Source organism: Sorex fumeus, unplaced genomic scaffold (assembly GCF_029834395.1).
Source record: "Sorex fumeus unplaced genomic scaffold, SorFum_2.1 ptg000122l, whole genome shotgun sequence".
Classification (NCBI taxonomy): domain Eukaryota; kingdom Metazoa; phylum Chordata; class Mammalia; order Eulipotyphla; family Soricidae; genus Sorex; species Sorex fumeus.
In genome coordinates this window covers 16,730,097-16,743,519 of record NW_026606179.1, presented here as the reverse complement: position 1 = coordinate 16,743,519, position 13,423 = coordinate 16,730,097, and the positions used below count along the sequence as shown (strand labels likewise).

At 61.6% G+C, this 13,423-nt stretch overlaps 1 protein-coding gene across 2 annotated transcripts in view; it reads right to left on the bottom strand.

The window, feature by feature from the left end:
- The window catches only part of POU2F2 (POU class 2 homeobox 2), a 60,566-nt gene that overhangs the window by 32,641 nt on the left and 14,502 nt on the right, over positions 1 to 13,423 (bottom strand). The window lies entirely within an intron of this gene.

Here is a 13,423-nt window from a genome sequence, read left to right as displayed (position 1 = left end):
CAGGAGCAATCATACAGTTGGTAGGGCATTTGCCTTGCATGCAGCCGACCCGGGTTTGATCCCTGGCATCCCATATGGTCCCCCAGGAGTGATTCCTGAGTGCAGAGCCAGGAGTAACCCCTGAGCAACGCTGGGTGTGACCCAAAAAAGCAAAAAAGAAAAAGAAAAAAAAAGTGAGGCCAGAGGGGAGTTCCAGCAGGGAGGATGGGGGTTCCCGGGGTGGGAACTCAGAATGTAGCACGTATAGAGGTGGGCTCCATAATGATCATGAAACTGTCCCTGGAGCACATTCACAAGACTGTAGGAAGCCCTCCCATACTGCTGAAACTCCTCTGTCCTGCCCACTGCCCCTAGCGGACTCAAAAAGCCCCTATGTTGCCTGCTGTCCTCCTGGCTGACGTCCAAGCTGCTGTCCAGGGTGCTAATGGTCACAGCCGTGCCTAGTAAGGCAACATCCAGATTCCTCACCCTGGACATTTGCTCGAGGGTGACTTGGTTCAATCCCCAGCACCCTATCTGTTCCTCAAGCGCCACTAGGGGTGAGCCCTGAGCACAGCCAGATGTGGACACCTCCCCTTCCCAGAAGGACACCTTGGCTGGAGTAATAGTACAGTGTGTAGGGAGCTTTGCTGGCACATGGCAGCAAAGGGTTGGATCTCCAGCACTCCATATAGTTTCTGAGCCCACCAGGAGTGATCCCTGAGCACAGACTTGGGAGTAATCCCTGAGCACTGCCAGGTGAGTTCCAAACACACACACAAACAAAAACTGGAGCTGGGGGGAGCACCCGCCTGGCCCTAAGAGGAAGATGGGTGAAGAAATCAATGACCAACCCTCAGCGCCAGGAACCCTGCCGAGCCCCCGAGCTCCAGTCCCTGGCCAGCCTGGCTCTAAGTCTCTCTGACTCTACTAATGAACCCTGACCCAGATGCTTTGTCTGCACAGGTATCTGGTTAGCCCCTCAACCTCATGGCCCCACCCCAAGGCACCTGCTCTTTGCTTCCCTGCTTTGCCTCGGGGCTTCATCCACATGCACTCACAGTCTGGGTGCTGTTGTTTCCCCTCCCCTTCAAGGCAGCACCCTGAGATGGGTCCAAGTAAACAAAGGTGGACTCAGAACCCAGCTGTCACTACAACCCCATAAGCTGTTGGGGCTGCATGAACTGAACCCCTCTCTCTCCCCTCAAAATAATATTTCAAGATCCCCAAAGAACCTTGAGAGATGGGTCCAAGGAACCATGTTACCTAAACTATAAACAAAAAAAAAAGAAAAATTCTTTCAAAAAGATCCATCTGTTGGGCAGGAAAGCTGGAAAGGGGATTCAGGCACACACCTTGTATGGAACCTACCCCAGTTGATCCCCAGCACCATGTGGCCTCCTTAAGCACAGGGGTGGTGGTCCCAGGTGATCGCTGGCACCCCAGGGCCCATGCAGCACCCCACCCTCGGGCCCCTGCATCAAACCTCCAGCCCAGTTGATTAAGAATCACTGAGAGGTGCTCCTGGGTTTCAGGAGCACTGCCTGGAAGGGCCCCCACAAATAACCCTTCCATGTGACATAGATGTCGGTGCTAACAGCACAAGGCACTACCTCCATTTTGGTGCTCCCCCAGAATATTGGGGGGTTCCAAAGTAAGATGTGGCTTGGGCTATTCTCAGCATCTTTCAAGCCTGCTGAGTCCTTGCTGTGTGTCTTTGAAAAAGCCATTCAAGCTCTCTGTGCCCCTCCCAGAATTTGGTGGGTGACTTTTGAGGAGCCTGCCTCAGGCACTGACCTACAGACCTTTTGGGCGATGAGGGGAAGAACTCGGGTGGCCACGGTAGAACCCAGGATTGAACCTCGCTCAACAACATGCAAATCAAGGGCCCATGTACGGAGATTTTGTTATCTCCTTGGAGGAGACTGCTCCCGGGGAATGGGGTTGCCCCAACCACGAGAAAGACCCTGATACCATGAGGAGCAAACTCTGAGCTCGGGGCACTTACAGAAGTAAGGGACCCGGGGACATGTGGAGGTTCCTGCCATGACAGTCATTCAAGACAAGACAGCAGGAGTCATGCTGGAGAAGCACCCAGAACCTCCAGGAAGAGACCCACTCGCAGATGAGGCACCTGATGCACCACCGGCTAGACCTGTCCACCGGGGCTCACTGGACGGTCCCGCTCCCCAGCCCACATGGCTGCACGCTGCTTTTCCCTCCCCTGACCTTCCACTGGCCTACATCAGGGACAGAGGACTGGATGGGGGCTGAGATGACCCTATGTCCCCATCCCTGGGTCAGGGGTCATCCCCACTCTGCGAACGACCGTCCCTGCCCCAAATGGCTTGGTGGTCACAGGAAGGCCACCCGGCCCCCTACCCAGGAGCCTGAGTGGTGCTGTGGACTGTGTCCTCACTGTGCTGGACCTATGTGCACCGTCTTATCTCTCCCTGCCCACCCCAGGGCTCGTCCTCGGTGCCAAGCTGAGCATCGGAAGTTTCGGCTCTGGGAATAGAACTCAAAGCCCTTCCCCAGCCTCTGGGGTGAGTGTGGCTGCCCCACACTCCCCTATGGTCCCCTATCCCCTCTCACTGCCACCTCTTCAAGCCCCCTTGCTGCGCCACTCCCATCTGCCCATCAATCGAGCTCATCTCTCACGTTCCCCTTGGGGAGCATCCGGCCACTGTCCCCATTCTTGTTTGGCCTTTTGGTCTGGGGAGGGACACACCCAGGGATACTCAGGGATGGGTGCTCAGGGCTGACTCCTGGTGACTCTTGGGGGACTCGACGTGGTGCCAGGGCTGGAACTGGGTCAGCCACATGTAAGGTGAGCCCCTGCACCCCTGTCCTGTCTCCAGCCCCCCTCTCCCTATTCCTGTCTCTCCTGACAGAACGCCCACCAGGGGGGACTTTGCCCTCTCTTGATCTTACAGCCCTCTCGCCCCCCTTGTGGGTCCTCCCGCCATTACACCCTTGCCTCTGCCCTTCAGGGCTCTGTAGCTTCCCAGCTGAGCAGGACCAAGCACCTGGGCAGGGCATCAGTGCCCTGAGCCTCAGTCTCCACTTCTGTCAAGTCCAGGTGACTCTCTGTTCCATGCAGAGTGTCAGGGAAGCCGCACACACAGCGATCTCTTCACTGAAAGTTCTTGGACCTAGAGTGCAGGTGGGGCTGGGGCGCAGGCAGGGCTGTGTGTCCGGAACACTGCCTGCTGTCAGATCTCTGGCTCTGTCCCTCTGCAAGAAACTGAGGTTCAGTTTCTTCACCCCGCCCAATGCCATGGCAGTGCCAGGACTGGAACCAACTGTGTGGAGGCAGGGACCCGCCCTCCATAATGAACTCTGGATTACCATTGTGTGTATGTGTGTGTGTGGTGGGGTGTGTGTGTGTGTGTGTGTGTGTGTGTGTGTGTAGGGGGTGGTTAGCTAGTGATTCAGGCCAGCAGGTCTGAGAGCCTCGGTGTTCCCTGTCTGTACAGCAAGATGATGAATAGTGCTACCAGCATGGGTGGCTGGGACTGTAGGTAGGACAGGTAGGAAGGGCAGCTGTCTGCATCATGGGGCCAAAGTCCTGGGGGGGCATCTGGGGGAAAGAAAAACAAGAAGGACAATCACAGAGGACTGCTCAGAAGAGGAGGCACATCTGCAGCCACCTGGGAAGGACGCTCAGGACAGTGCTGGCCCTTCTGCCTCCACTGCCGCCTGCCAGAGCCCAGCCCGGCCTTTGCGCAGGCCCCCTGGTGAGAACTATCTCCCAGGTGGCTCTCCACCAGTGTCAGCGCTGAGGGGGGCATGTTTCGGCCTGAGTGAGCACATGGGATGTGTGGGTGGGGGCACTCGCTTCAGAGTACCACCAGCCTCTTCCCGCCTGCCCGAGGGGGCTGGCTCATGCCCCCTTCCCAACCCGGGGTCTGGATGGGGGGGAGGGCTTCGAGGTCTCAGAATGAAATGTGGGCACTGCGGGAGGGAGAGGAAGCTGAGTTCTCCCCAGAGGCTGTGCCCACCCTGCCCAGCCTGCCTCCCTGGCTTGCCTCCCCAACCTCCTCCCTCCAGCACAGGCATCTCTCGAACCCCCTTTGGGTGTGGCCACTGAGTAAGAGTCAAACGGTACAGACCCTACCGGCAGGGAGACACTCTGAACTGTGGTTGCAATGGGTGAGTGATTGCCGTGGCTTTCTCCAGCTGTCCCTTTCCAAGCTCAGAACAGGGGTGAGGGCAGGCATGTCAGGGGTGTGAGGCCGTGGGGCCGTGGGGTGGCTCCGCACTCTGGAAGCCTGGAAGGCACTGGTCTCCACAGGAGGGGCTTTAACTTGGGGAAACTGAGGCTCATGGAAGGAAAGCCACAGCCCCTCTCCCCCCCACCCCTCCCCACACAGACGCAGATAGATGGACCCAGCTCTGTCCTGCAGGGGTCGGCCCCAACTCTCCTGGAGAGCAGAGGGGCCTGGGACTTTCCATCCCTCTGCACCCCCCACCCTCCTGGGGCATGGCTGCCGGAGACGAAGTTTGGGGCAAGTGGGAGACGGGTGGGGAGGGATGCGTGGAGGATAAAGCGAACAGGCCGGAGACATAAGCGCAGCGGGTAGGGCCTTTGCCTTGCATGCGGCCAACCTGGGTTCAATTCCCGGCATCCCATATGGTCCCCCGAGCACCACCAGGAGTAATTCCTGAGTGCAGAGCCAGGTGTAACCCCCAAGCATCACCAGGTGTGACCCCAAAACAAAAACCCCAAAACAACAACAACTGGAAAAGCAAGCAGCAGCTCCAAAAAAAAAAGAGAGAGGGGTATATGTGTGTGTGTGTGTGTGTGTGTGTGTGTAGGGTCTTGGATCCTGGGGGGTGTGGGGTGTGGGGTGTGGAGATAAAGGAGCTGCAACCACACTGAGGGACAGAGACAAAAGACGAGGGCTGGGGGGGGCAGGCGGCGGGGCCTCTCTCCGGCTCACCCCGCAGTCCTGGGGGGTGGCACTGCCCTCCCTGGGCCGAACAAGGCTGAGGCAGAGCGCAGAAGGACGTCCACGCCTAGCCTAAGCTGTGCCCCCCGCCCCTATCTGCTCCCCGACTTCAGTGTGAAAGGAGCAGGCCCTGGAGGGTGTTGCGGGGGGGCTGCAACCCGCCTGCTCCCCTCCCCGTGTCCAGCGGGTTTGCTGTGTCCCTGAATTGCCCACCCCCGTTTCCCTCGACTAGTGTCCATTCTGCCTGCCCACCCCGCCACCTGTCCACCTCCGGCACCCCCACCCTGTCCACACATCCTAAGCCCACCTTCCTCTCTACAGGTTTGGGGGTGAGGAGGGGCTGCGGCGGTGGTGGCCGCAGCTGAGGAGGAAGAGGAGGGCATGGCCGGTGCTGGTTCTGCGGTGGGGGGCGGCAGGAGGGGGTGGAGGGGGGCTGGGGGAGGGGTGGTGAGGCAGCGGGTTGAGGGGGGGGCAGGAGCGGGCTCACATTTGGCATTCAGGGCAGCTGACAATAAAAATGCTTTATTGCCAAGAAACTGGATCGATCGGGGCTGGAGGGGGCCGGCAGGGGGGACGCGGAGGGCTGGGCACAGAGGCCGGCGGCCGGGCCTCCGCAGCGACCAGGGCCCAGCCGCCCTCCCCCCTGCGCCCCCCTCCCCGCCTCCTGCCCTTTCTCTCTCCTGCAGCCACCGCTTAGTTCTTATTATATTTTTTCTTATATATTTTTCCCCCAGCTTCTGCTCCTGTTATTTTTTTTCTTTTAATTTTTTTTTTCAAACTCGGCCCACACTCCCGATGCCGCAGGCGGGTGGGGGTGGGGCTGGGGCTGGGGGGGGCACTCGTCCAGGCCCCTCTACCCACAACCCCCACCCCTGGGCTCTGGGCTGAGCCCCACTTTCTCTCCACATCCCCCAGTGCTCTCAGGATCACTCCCCCCCCAGCCCGCCCCACGTGGCCGCTCGCTGGTCTCCTCTGGCTACTCATCCTGAGGCCCCCCCCACTCCACACAACACCCCCTACCCAGGGCGCCAAGCCTGGCTGGACTTCCTTCCCCTCCCCCCTACCTGGGCCCCTGCTCGCTCCCAGAGCCATTTGGCTGATGGTCAGACCTGTCCGTCAGGGGCGCTCGGAGCCCCTGGGGACCCAGATGGGAGGAGGGAAGGGGAGAGGTCGGGGGTCAGGCCACGTCCCCTCAGCTTGGCTCTCTCCCCTCCCCCTCCCTAACAAAGGGAGCAGCAGCCCCAACGCTGGGGGGGTCGCCTGGTGCTTAGGGAGGCCGGTGGGCAGGGGTTGTGGCCACGGGGATGGCCACGGGCAGGAGGCGGGTGGGGCCTCCCCCTCAGGTCAAGGCTAAGGTGACTCCCCAGCCTGGAGGGAGGAGGGTCTGGACAGACAAAGAACAGAGCCCCGGGCAGGAGGGCTGGGGTCCGCACCTGGGACCCAGCAGTCCCGGCTGAGGGAGGGCCGGCAGGCACCCCTCAGGCCTGGCCTCACCCTGCGGGCAGCCCAGCCTCCTCTCTGCCTCCAGGTCCCAGGGTCTTCCTAAGACTTCCAGGCTGGGCAGAGTTCGGTAGGAACTGGGAATGCCAGGGAACCGAGGTCCAGAGAAAGGAGAGAGTCGGGGGTGGGGCCCGGGATGGGGTGCCGACCCAGAGTGCGCCTCCCTTCCCCACCCTCCTCCCTAGGAAGACCTCCCCGCAACCCAAAGTCAGTTTTGACCCAGACCCCATCAGGGAGGTTCAGAGGACTGGGGAGAGGGACAGGTGTGGAAGGTTCTAGAGAGCAGGAAACGAGGCGAGAGGGACTGGTGGGGGTGGGGACCAGGAGAAAGCGATTCCGAGCTGGCCTGTCTCTAGCTCTGTGTGGACAGGGTTGGGGACGGCAGGAAGCCCTGGGCAGGGGGTCCGACCATCCGGGAGGGTGTTCCCTCTGCCCAGTCACACAGCATACAAGGACTCACTCTCCTGCTCACCTGTTTTAACCCGACCAAGACAGGCCCTCTCCCTGCCCCCCCAACACAGCCTCCAGGCCTCCCACCGGCCAGCCCCACCGTGGAGACCAGAGGGGGCCAGGGTGGGGAACAGGCCCAGGGAGAAAGGACCGAGGAGACAGGCACGGTGGGGCCGGGCCCAGGACGGCAGTCCAGAGGAAGAAGGGGCGGACTCGGGCCTCTCTGGGGAGGGGGCGGCCGGGACAGGCCTCCCCAGGCTGCCAGGGAGGCCCCAGATGGGCTGAGGACTATCGGGGTCCCGCAGCCCTCCCCCAAACCTCCCCTCCCTTCGCTCCCTCTTTCTCGGCTGGCTATCGACCGGCCTGTGACATGGTGGATCAATACGGCAGGGATATAAAGCCGCCGGCCGCCGCCGCCGCCGCTCTCTCTCTCCCCGCTTGCCTCGCCTCCCCTTCCCGCGGCTGCACCCACGCCCCCCTCTGAGGGGGCAGGGTCCCCCCACCCCGAACCCCCGACTCCCCCGCAGTGGGGGAGCTTAGGGAGGCCGAGAGAGCCTGGACGGCCAGGAGAGGGGTGAGTAAGGCAGTGGGCAAGGCACCAGCTGGGCAGGGGGCGGTCACGGCGGCAGGTACGGGGACCGGGACAGCCAGGGGACAGTGCCCTGGAGAGCACAGGCAGCGGCGTGCGGAGTCGGGGGCCCCTGATGGAGCTAGGGCACTGGAGGCAGGCGGGGGCCTGGGGGAGTGGGGAGACACTTCCGCGCCCAGGGGTCCGGAGAAGGCCCCTGTGAGCAGATGCCCAGGACAGTGGACTCCCCAGGCAGACCGCAGCCCCCCCACCCAGGACCCGAGTGTTGGCCTTGGGCACTTCGAGGGCAGACCCCCCAAGCCTGGCCTGCACAGGTACCCCAAGTGGGCCCCCAGCACCAGACTTGGGGGAAGGTGGCAGTGTGTGCACGCGTGTCCCCTTGTCCCTGTGCCTGGGTTTCCCCGGAGCAGGCGGGCTCAGCAGGGAGAGCTTGGCCCCCCCACCCCGTGTCCCCCCCCCACCCCCGCACCTGTGTGACCATGAGGCTTGGGTGTGTCCCGGGAGCCCCCTCCCCCGCTGCGCGTGTCCCCAAATGTCTGAGTGTGGTCACACCGGCTGAGCCCTCAGCGAGATGAGGTGGGGGTTTGGGGGGCTGGCAGGGGTCTCTGACACCAGGTCCTGGGGTGGCCGGGCACAGGGTACCTTGTGTGCAGGGAGGAGCTAGCTGTAAGGTGTGGGGGCCCAGCCTGGGTTGTCCCCCACCCATCCCAGGAGTGGCTCCGGTGTGGCAACCCTGTGTGCTGAGGGCCGAGAGCCGGCCGGAAACTCTGGGAGGGTTCCTGTGTGCCTGCTGTGGTGGGCTCTGAGTGGGGGTGGTGTCGAGGCAGCAGACGCCAGCATGGGGGGGATGCTGGCTGGTCTGCTGTGGGGCTCCTTGTCCCCAGACCTGCACATGAGGGACTGTGTCCCCCTCACCTCCTTCCTGTCTGGCCGAGGGGCCCCAGAGTCGCACCTGGTGGGGTGGGGGTCCTCCCCCCTCCCCCCGGTGGCTCCAGACCGCTGCTCCTAGCACCCCCTGCTCTGGCGGAGGTCACCTCAACTCACCAAGCGACCTCCGTCCCTCCCAACCCCCCCAGCGCCACCCGCTCCCCCCGCCCTCCCCCACCACAAGTCCAGTCCAACCCAGACAAAAGCAATTACTCCTGAGGTTGGATGTGAGTGTGGGTGTCAGAGACAGAAAAAAAGGGGGGAAGGGAGGGGGAGCGAGACACACACACACACACACACACACACACACACACACACACACACGCAGAGGCAGGGACCGAGCCGAGACCCCAGGAGACGGGGAAGGAGACGGGCCGAGTGAGAGACAGCCATGAAAGGGAAGGGAAGGGACAGGGACGGCCGCTGAGGAAGGGCATGCGGGGAGGGGCGACAGGACACAGGGACAGAGACAGAGAGAGGGACAGGGGCTGGGCTGGGAGGAGCCTGGGAGGGCGGGGCCGGAGGGAAGGGAAGGGAGGGGCAGAGGTGCAGGGGGGCCGGAGGGGCTGAGTCTGGTGCCCCCCACCCCGACTGTGTGTCTGCGTGTGGACATGTGGGCGCTTCTCACACACACGCTTCACACACACACATGTATGCATCGCACAGTGCCCGGCACACGTGTCTCACATACACACCTCGCACACATGCCTACACACACACACGCCTCACACATGTGCCCTGCATACATGTCTCACACATAAACCTGCACACGAGCCTCACACACAACCTCACACACATGCCCCACACACGTGTCTTGCGCACATGCCCCACACACGTGCCCCACACAAGTACTTCATACACACGTCTCATACACACGTCTCACACACATGCCTCACACACAGGCAGTCCTTGCTTCTCCAGCCCTTCCCGCATCCTCTGGCCCCCTGTGAACAGGAGGAGGGGCGTGCGTGTGTGTGTGTGTGTGTGTGTGTGTGTGTGTGTGTGTGTGTTGGGGGCGGGGGAGCAAGATGGACATTCAGGCGGGGACCACACAGCCGGGCTTTCTGATGTCGGGGACACAGTTATCCCTCCCACACGCCCTGCCACCCTCTCCCCCTCACTCAGGGACACCGCAGGGGACTAGTTCTTACTCCCCAAGCACAGTGACAGGGGAGGTGGGGGTCCCCGTCTCTTTCCTGCTGCGCACAGGGCTCCACTCTTCCATCCCCGTGTCCCTTTGTCCCCCTTCCCAGCAGCACCCGCCCTCCCGCGTCTGCTCTGGATGCTCCCGAGGACCCCCCCCACCCAGGAGTCTCCCTGCCAGGCCGCTCCCCTCCAGGGGTCTCTGACCTCCCGTCCACATGCGTCCCAAGTGTCCCAGGAAGAGGAGGGGGAGGGCAAGCGGCTGGGGGGGGGGGCGCTCAGCAGCTGTCCTGTGGGGAGGGGCTCCCCTCTCTCCCTTTCCTTCAAGAGCTTTTTCCCTTCTCTCTTCCTCAGCCCCCTTCCTGCCCACCAGGTCCCCGTGTTGGTGGTCCCTGGAGACAGAAAGCCAGACGCTGATAGCACACGCCAGGCGTGGAAGACCGGATACTAGCAGCAGTGTCGAACCCCGAGCCCCAAGCGGGAGTCGGGAGAAAGGAGGGGCCGTGGCCAGCCCAGCCCCTACGCAGGAGGAAGGGGAAGGAAGCAGAGTAGAGACCCCCAGGGCCACCCGAGTCAGCCCGGCGTGCCTCAGAGCATGACCCCCGGGATCAGCATATGGCACTTGGGTCTGCCTTGGCCGTCTGTGTGACTGTTGGGGGGCCCAGTGCCCACAGTCCCTGAGGCCGCGGGACACGTGGGTCCTGGTTCTCTCCACACCAGGCCCCCGGCTGTGCTGTGCGATAGGGAAAGCAGCCTGGAGAGACTGAGCCCGTGTGCAGGGGAAGACTTAACGGGTTGCCGCCCGCCGCCTCCCAACACCCCGACGCCGTAGCAAACAGGAGCATCAGTGCACGCGCGTCCCCAACTCCATCTACACCTCGGCCCCTGCCACTGATGACTACCGCTCTCTTCTGAAAGCCCAGCTCCAGGCCTGCGGGAGAACATACTGGCACCCCCTAAAGCCCCCCACCCCCGCATTGCCTCCTGCTGAGGGACGGCTGCCCGCTGCCTGCAACCCCGGCCTCGGCCTCGCTGCAGGCCAGCGTTGGAAGCTCCCTCCAGCTCAGTTCCTGCTTCTGCGCACCCCGACTCGTGTGTGCAGAAAGGGAAGGGAAGGGGTGCAGGAATAAACGGGCGGCTCTGGGCTCTGCATCTGTGTGCTCACGTTTCAATTCATTCCCCAAACATGATGGAGCAGAACGGATGCCAGGACCTGGAACCCACCTGGCCGACTAGAGGAGCCCCCCGCAACGTCCGTTGGAGCCCCGATTCCAGTTACCCTAAGCCTGCTCTGTGACTCCAGGCCTGATCCCACAGAGGATCAGAGGACAGGAGGGGGACATGGAGGGACATGCCCCCACCCGACTGGGAAGGACTCCGGTGCCCCGAGGGTGCAGCTGTGCCCCAATAGTGAAAGCCAGCCAAGCCTGCCGCCTCCCCCTTCCCACCTGTCCCAGCCGGATCCTGCTCTTTGGCTTCTCCTGACCCCTCAGGAGCACCCTACCCCCTCGCACACGGCCCCCCAGACTCCTGGGACCTCCCAGGCGGCTCATCACCCCCTCTCTCGCTGCTCTCAGGCCTCCCAGGCTCAAACTGGTGGGTTTGTGCCCATCTTCCCACCCACCTGAGGGGCTTCCCTCAGTACCCCTGGACCAGCCCAGCACACGGGACACCGGCTGCAGGAATAAACGGGCGGCTCTGGGCTCTGCATCTGTGTGCTCACGTTTCAATTCATTCCCCAAACACAACTGAGCAGAAAGGATGCCGGGACCTGGAGCCCACCTGGACGACTAGAGGCGCTCCCCGCAACATCCATGGGAGCCCCGATTCCATTTACCTGGTGCCCAGCCGGATAGCAGCCCCGAGCAGCTCCGCTGCTTCATCCACTGTCTCAGTTCTAGCAAAGCACCAGCAAGTAGCCCCAGTACTGTCTAATATTGACTATCGCCCTTCATTGTTGCACATTTTTTGGGAGGGAGGTTTGATTTTTGGCCACACTGGGCAGTGCTCAGGGGTTACTCCCAGCTCAGTGCTCAGGGGTCACTCACAGGGGTCCCGGCACGCAGCCTGTTGAGCTCTCCAGATCCCACAGTTATATTTTTCACAAGGGCCGCACCCAGCAGGCCTGGAGTCCTGGGGGTCACTCAAGGTGAGGCTTGGGGATGCCAGCCTGAGGGTGATTAGGAACTACCAGGGCCCCAGGGAATCCTGAGCCCTGCGTGAGGTGAATATGAGGAAATGGTGAATAGAGCCTGGGGCGAGAGGGCTCAGGCAAGCTGCCCCCACAAGCCAGCGTGCCCCACGTATTGGCTAGATGAGGATAGACGAGCTGCCATCCTGTTCTGCCTGAGTTTCCCCTCCCTGCCGTGGCTGACCCATATCCTCTTCCCAGAGTGCCCAGGAGGGCCAGCCGCGTACCTGGCAGGGGATGTCAGTGTCCTCAGGAGGACGCAGCAGCAGCTGCCCGGCGTGCCTGGAAAAGCTAGCTCACTTTTGGGCCACACTTAGGGAGCCCAAAGGGCTAAGCATGGACACCAAACCCAGTATGGTCCCTTTAGCTTCGAGACCCTGGATCCCTGAGTCATGTGCACGTGTGCGTGCGCACACGCGCGCGCGCGCACACACACACACACACACACACACACCTTGTGCACTACTTAACCTCCGGCAGTCTAAACACAAAACTAAAACCAACAACCTGACCACGACCTTCTCCAGCTCTGAAACCAATATCCTTCAAACGCCTGTTGACTTCAACCCGACGCCCAGGCACAGCCGAAAGCCAGCATAAGTTCCCGCGACGGTGGGATTTTGCAGCCGGGAAGCTCCCTGAGGCTCCCTCCCACAAGCAGAGCAGCCCCCTCCTCAGGGCTCTGAGACCCCCTCCCACTGGAGAAAGCTGCCTGCACCTCCGACTCAGTGCCTTCTCTGTGCAAGCGTCCCACAGCTAGAGTACATACAGGGGACCGTAGGGGGTCTTCTCCGGGGAGAAAGCCCATGGCCACGGCTGTCCGAGCCAAAATCTATGGGCCAAAAGTGAACTGAAGTGTGTGGTTTGGACCCCAGGGGGGTTTTGAAACTTTCCCCTTAGTGCTCACATGTAGAACTAAGCCACTCCACAGCAGTCTAGAGGATATTCTGGCTGTGCCTTATGATTAGAAAATCCTCAGGGCCAGAGACATGGTGCAGGGGATAAGGGACTTGCCTTACAGAACCTGGCGAGACTCAGGTTCAATACCCAGCACTGCCAGGCACTGCCAGGAGAGACTGCCAAGCAAAGGGCCAGGAGTAAGCCTTGAGCACTGGTGGGAGTGGCTCCATCACAACAAAATATTTAAGAAAAATTAAAATTAGAAAAATCCTGGGTTGTGGAGATCTTTCGAAGGGCTTTGCATGCCGGGGACCTGGGGTTCAGTCTCCAGCACTGAATGGGCCCCCGAGCAACCCAGCATTGTGTGAGCTGAAAAGTCAAAATAATAAATTTTTTTTTATTGGAAAGTCTTGAGAGCGAGGGCTGCTTCCACAGGGGCCAGTGAATGGAGCTGGTGGGGGGAGAGGCCCCTTCTCCTCACATGTCTGCATCCCCCGCCGATCCCAGCACACCACGGGCTGACCTGAACTCTAGCCCTCACCTGTTTCTTGGGGTGTGCCGGAGACCCCCCAGACAACCAAAGCTTTGAGGGAGCTCCTTGGGTCTGCGTTCATGCAGGGGCACCTCCAGGGATGGGGGAGGGGGTCAAGGCAACAGTTCCACCAACACTGTGTGGTAGGTGCAGACAGGGAAACTGAGGCTCCCCAGAGTGGCCGCTGAAGTCTTTTCTCAGCTGCCTAAGGAGACAGAGCTCTGACCGGGCTCCCTTCAGGGGGCGGGGACACCCCC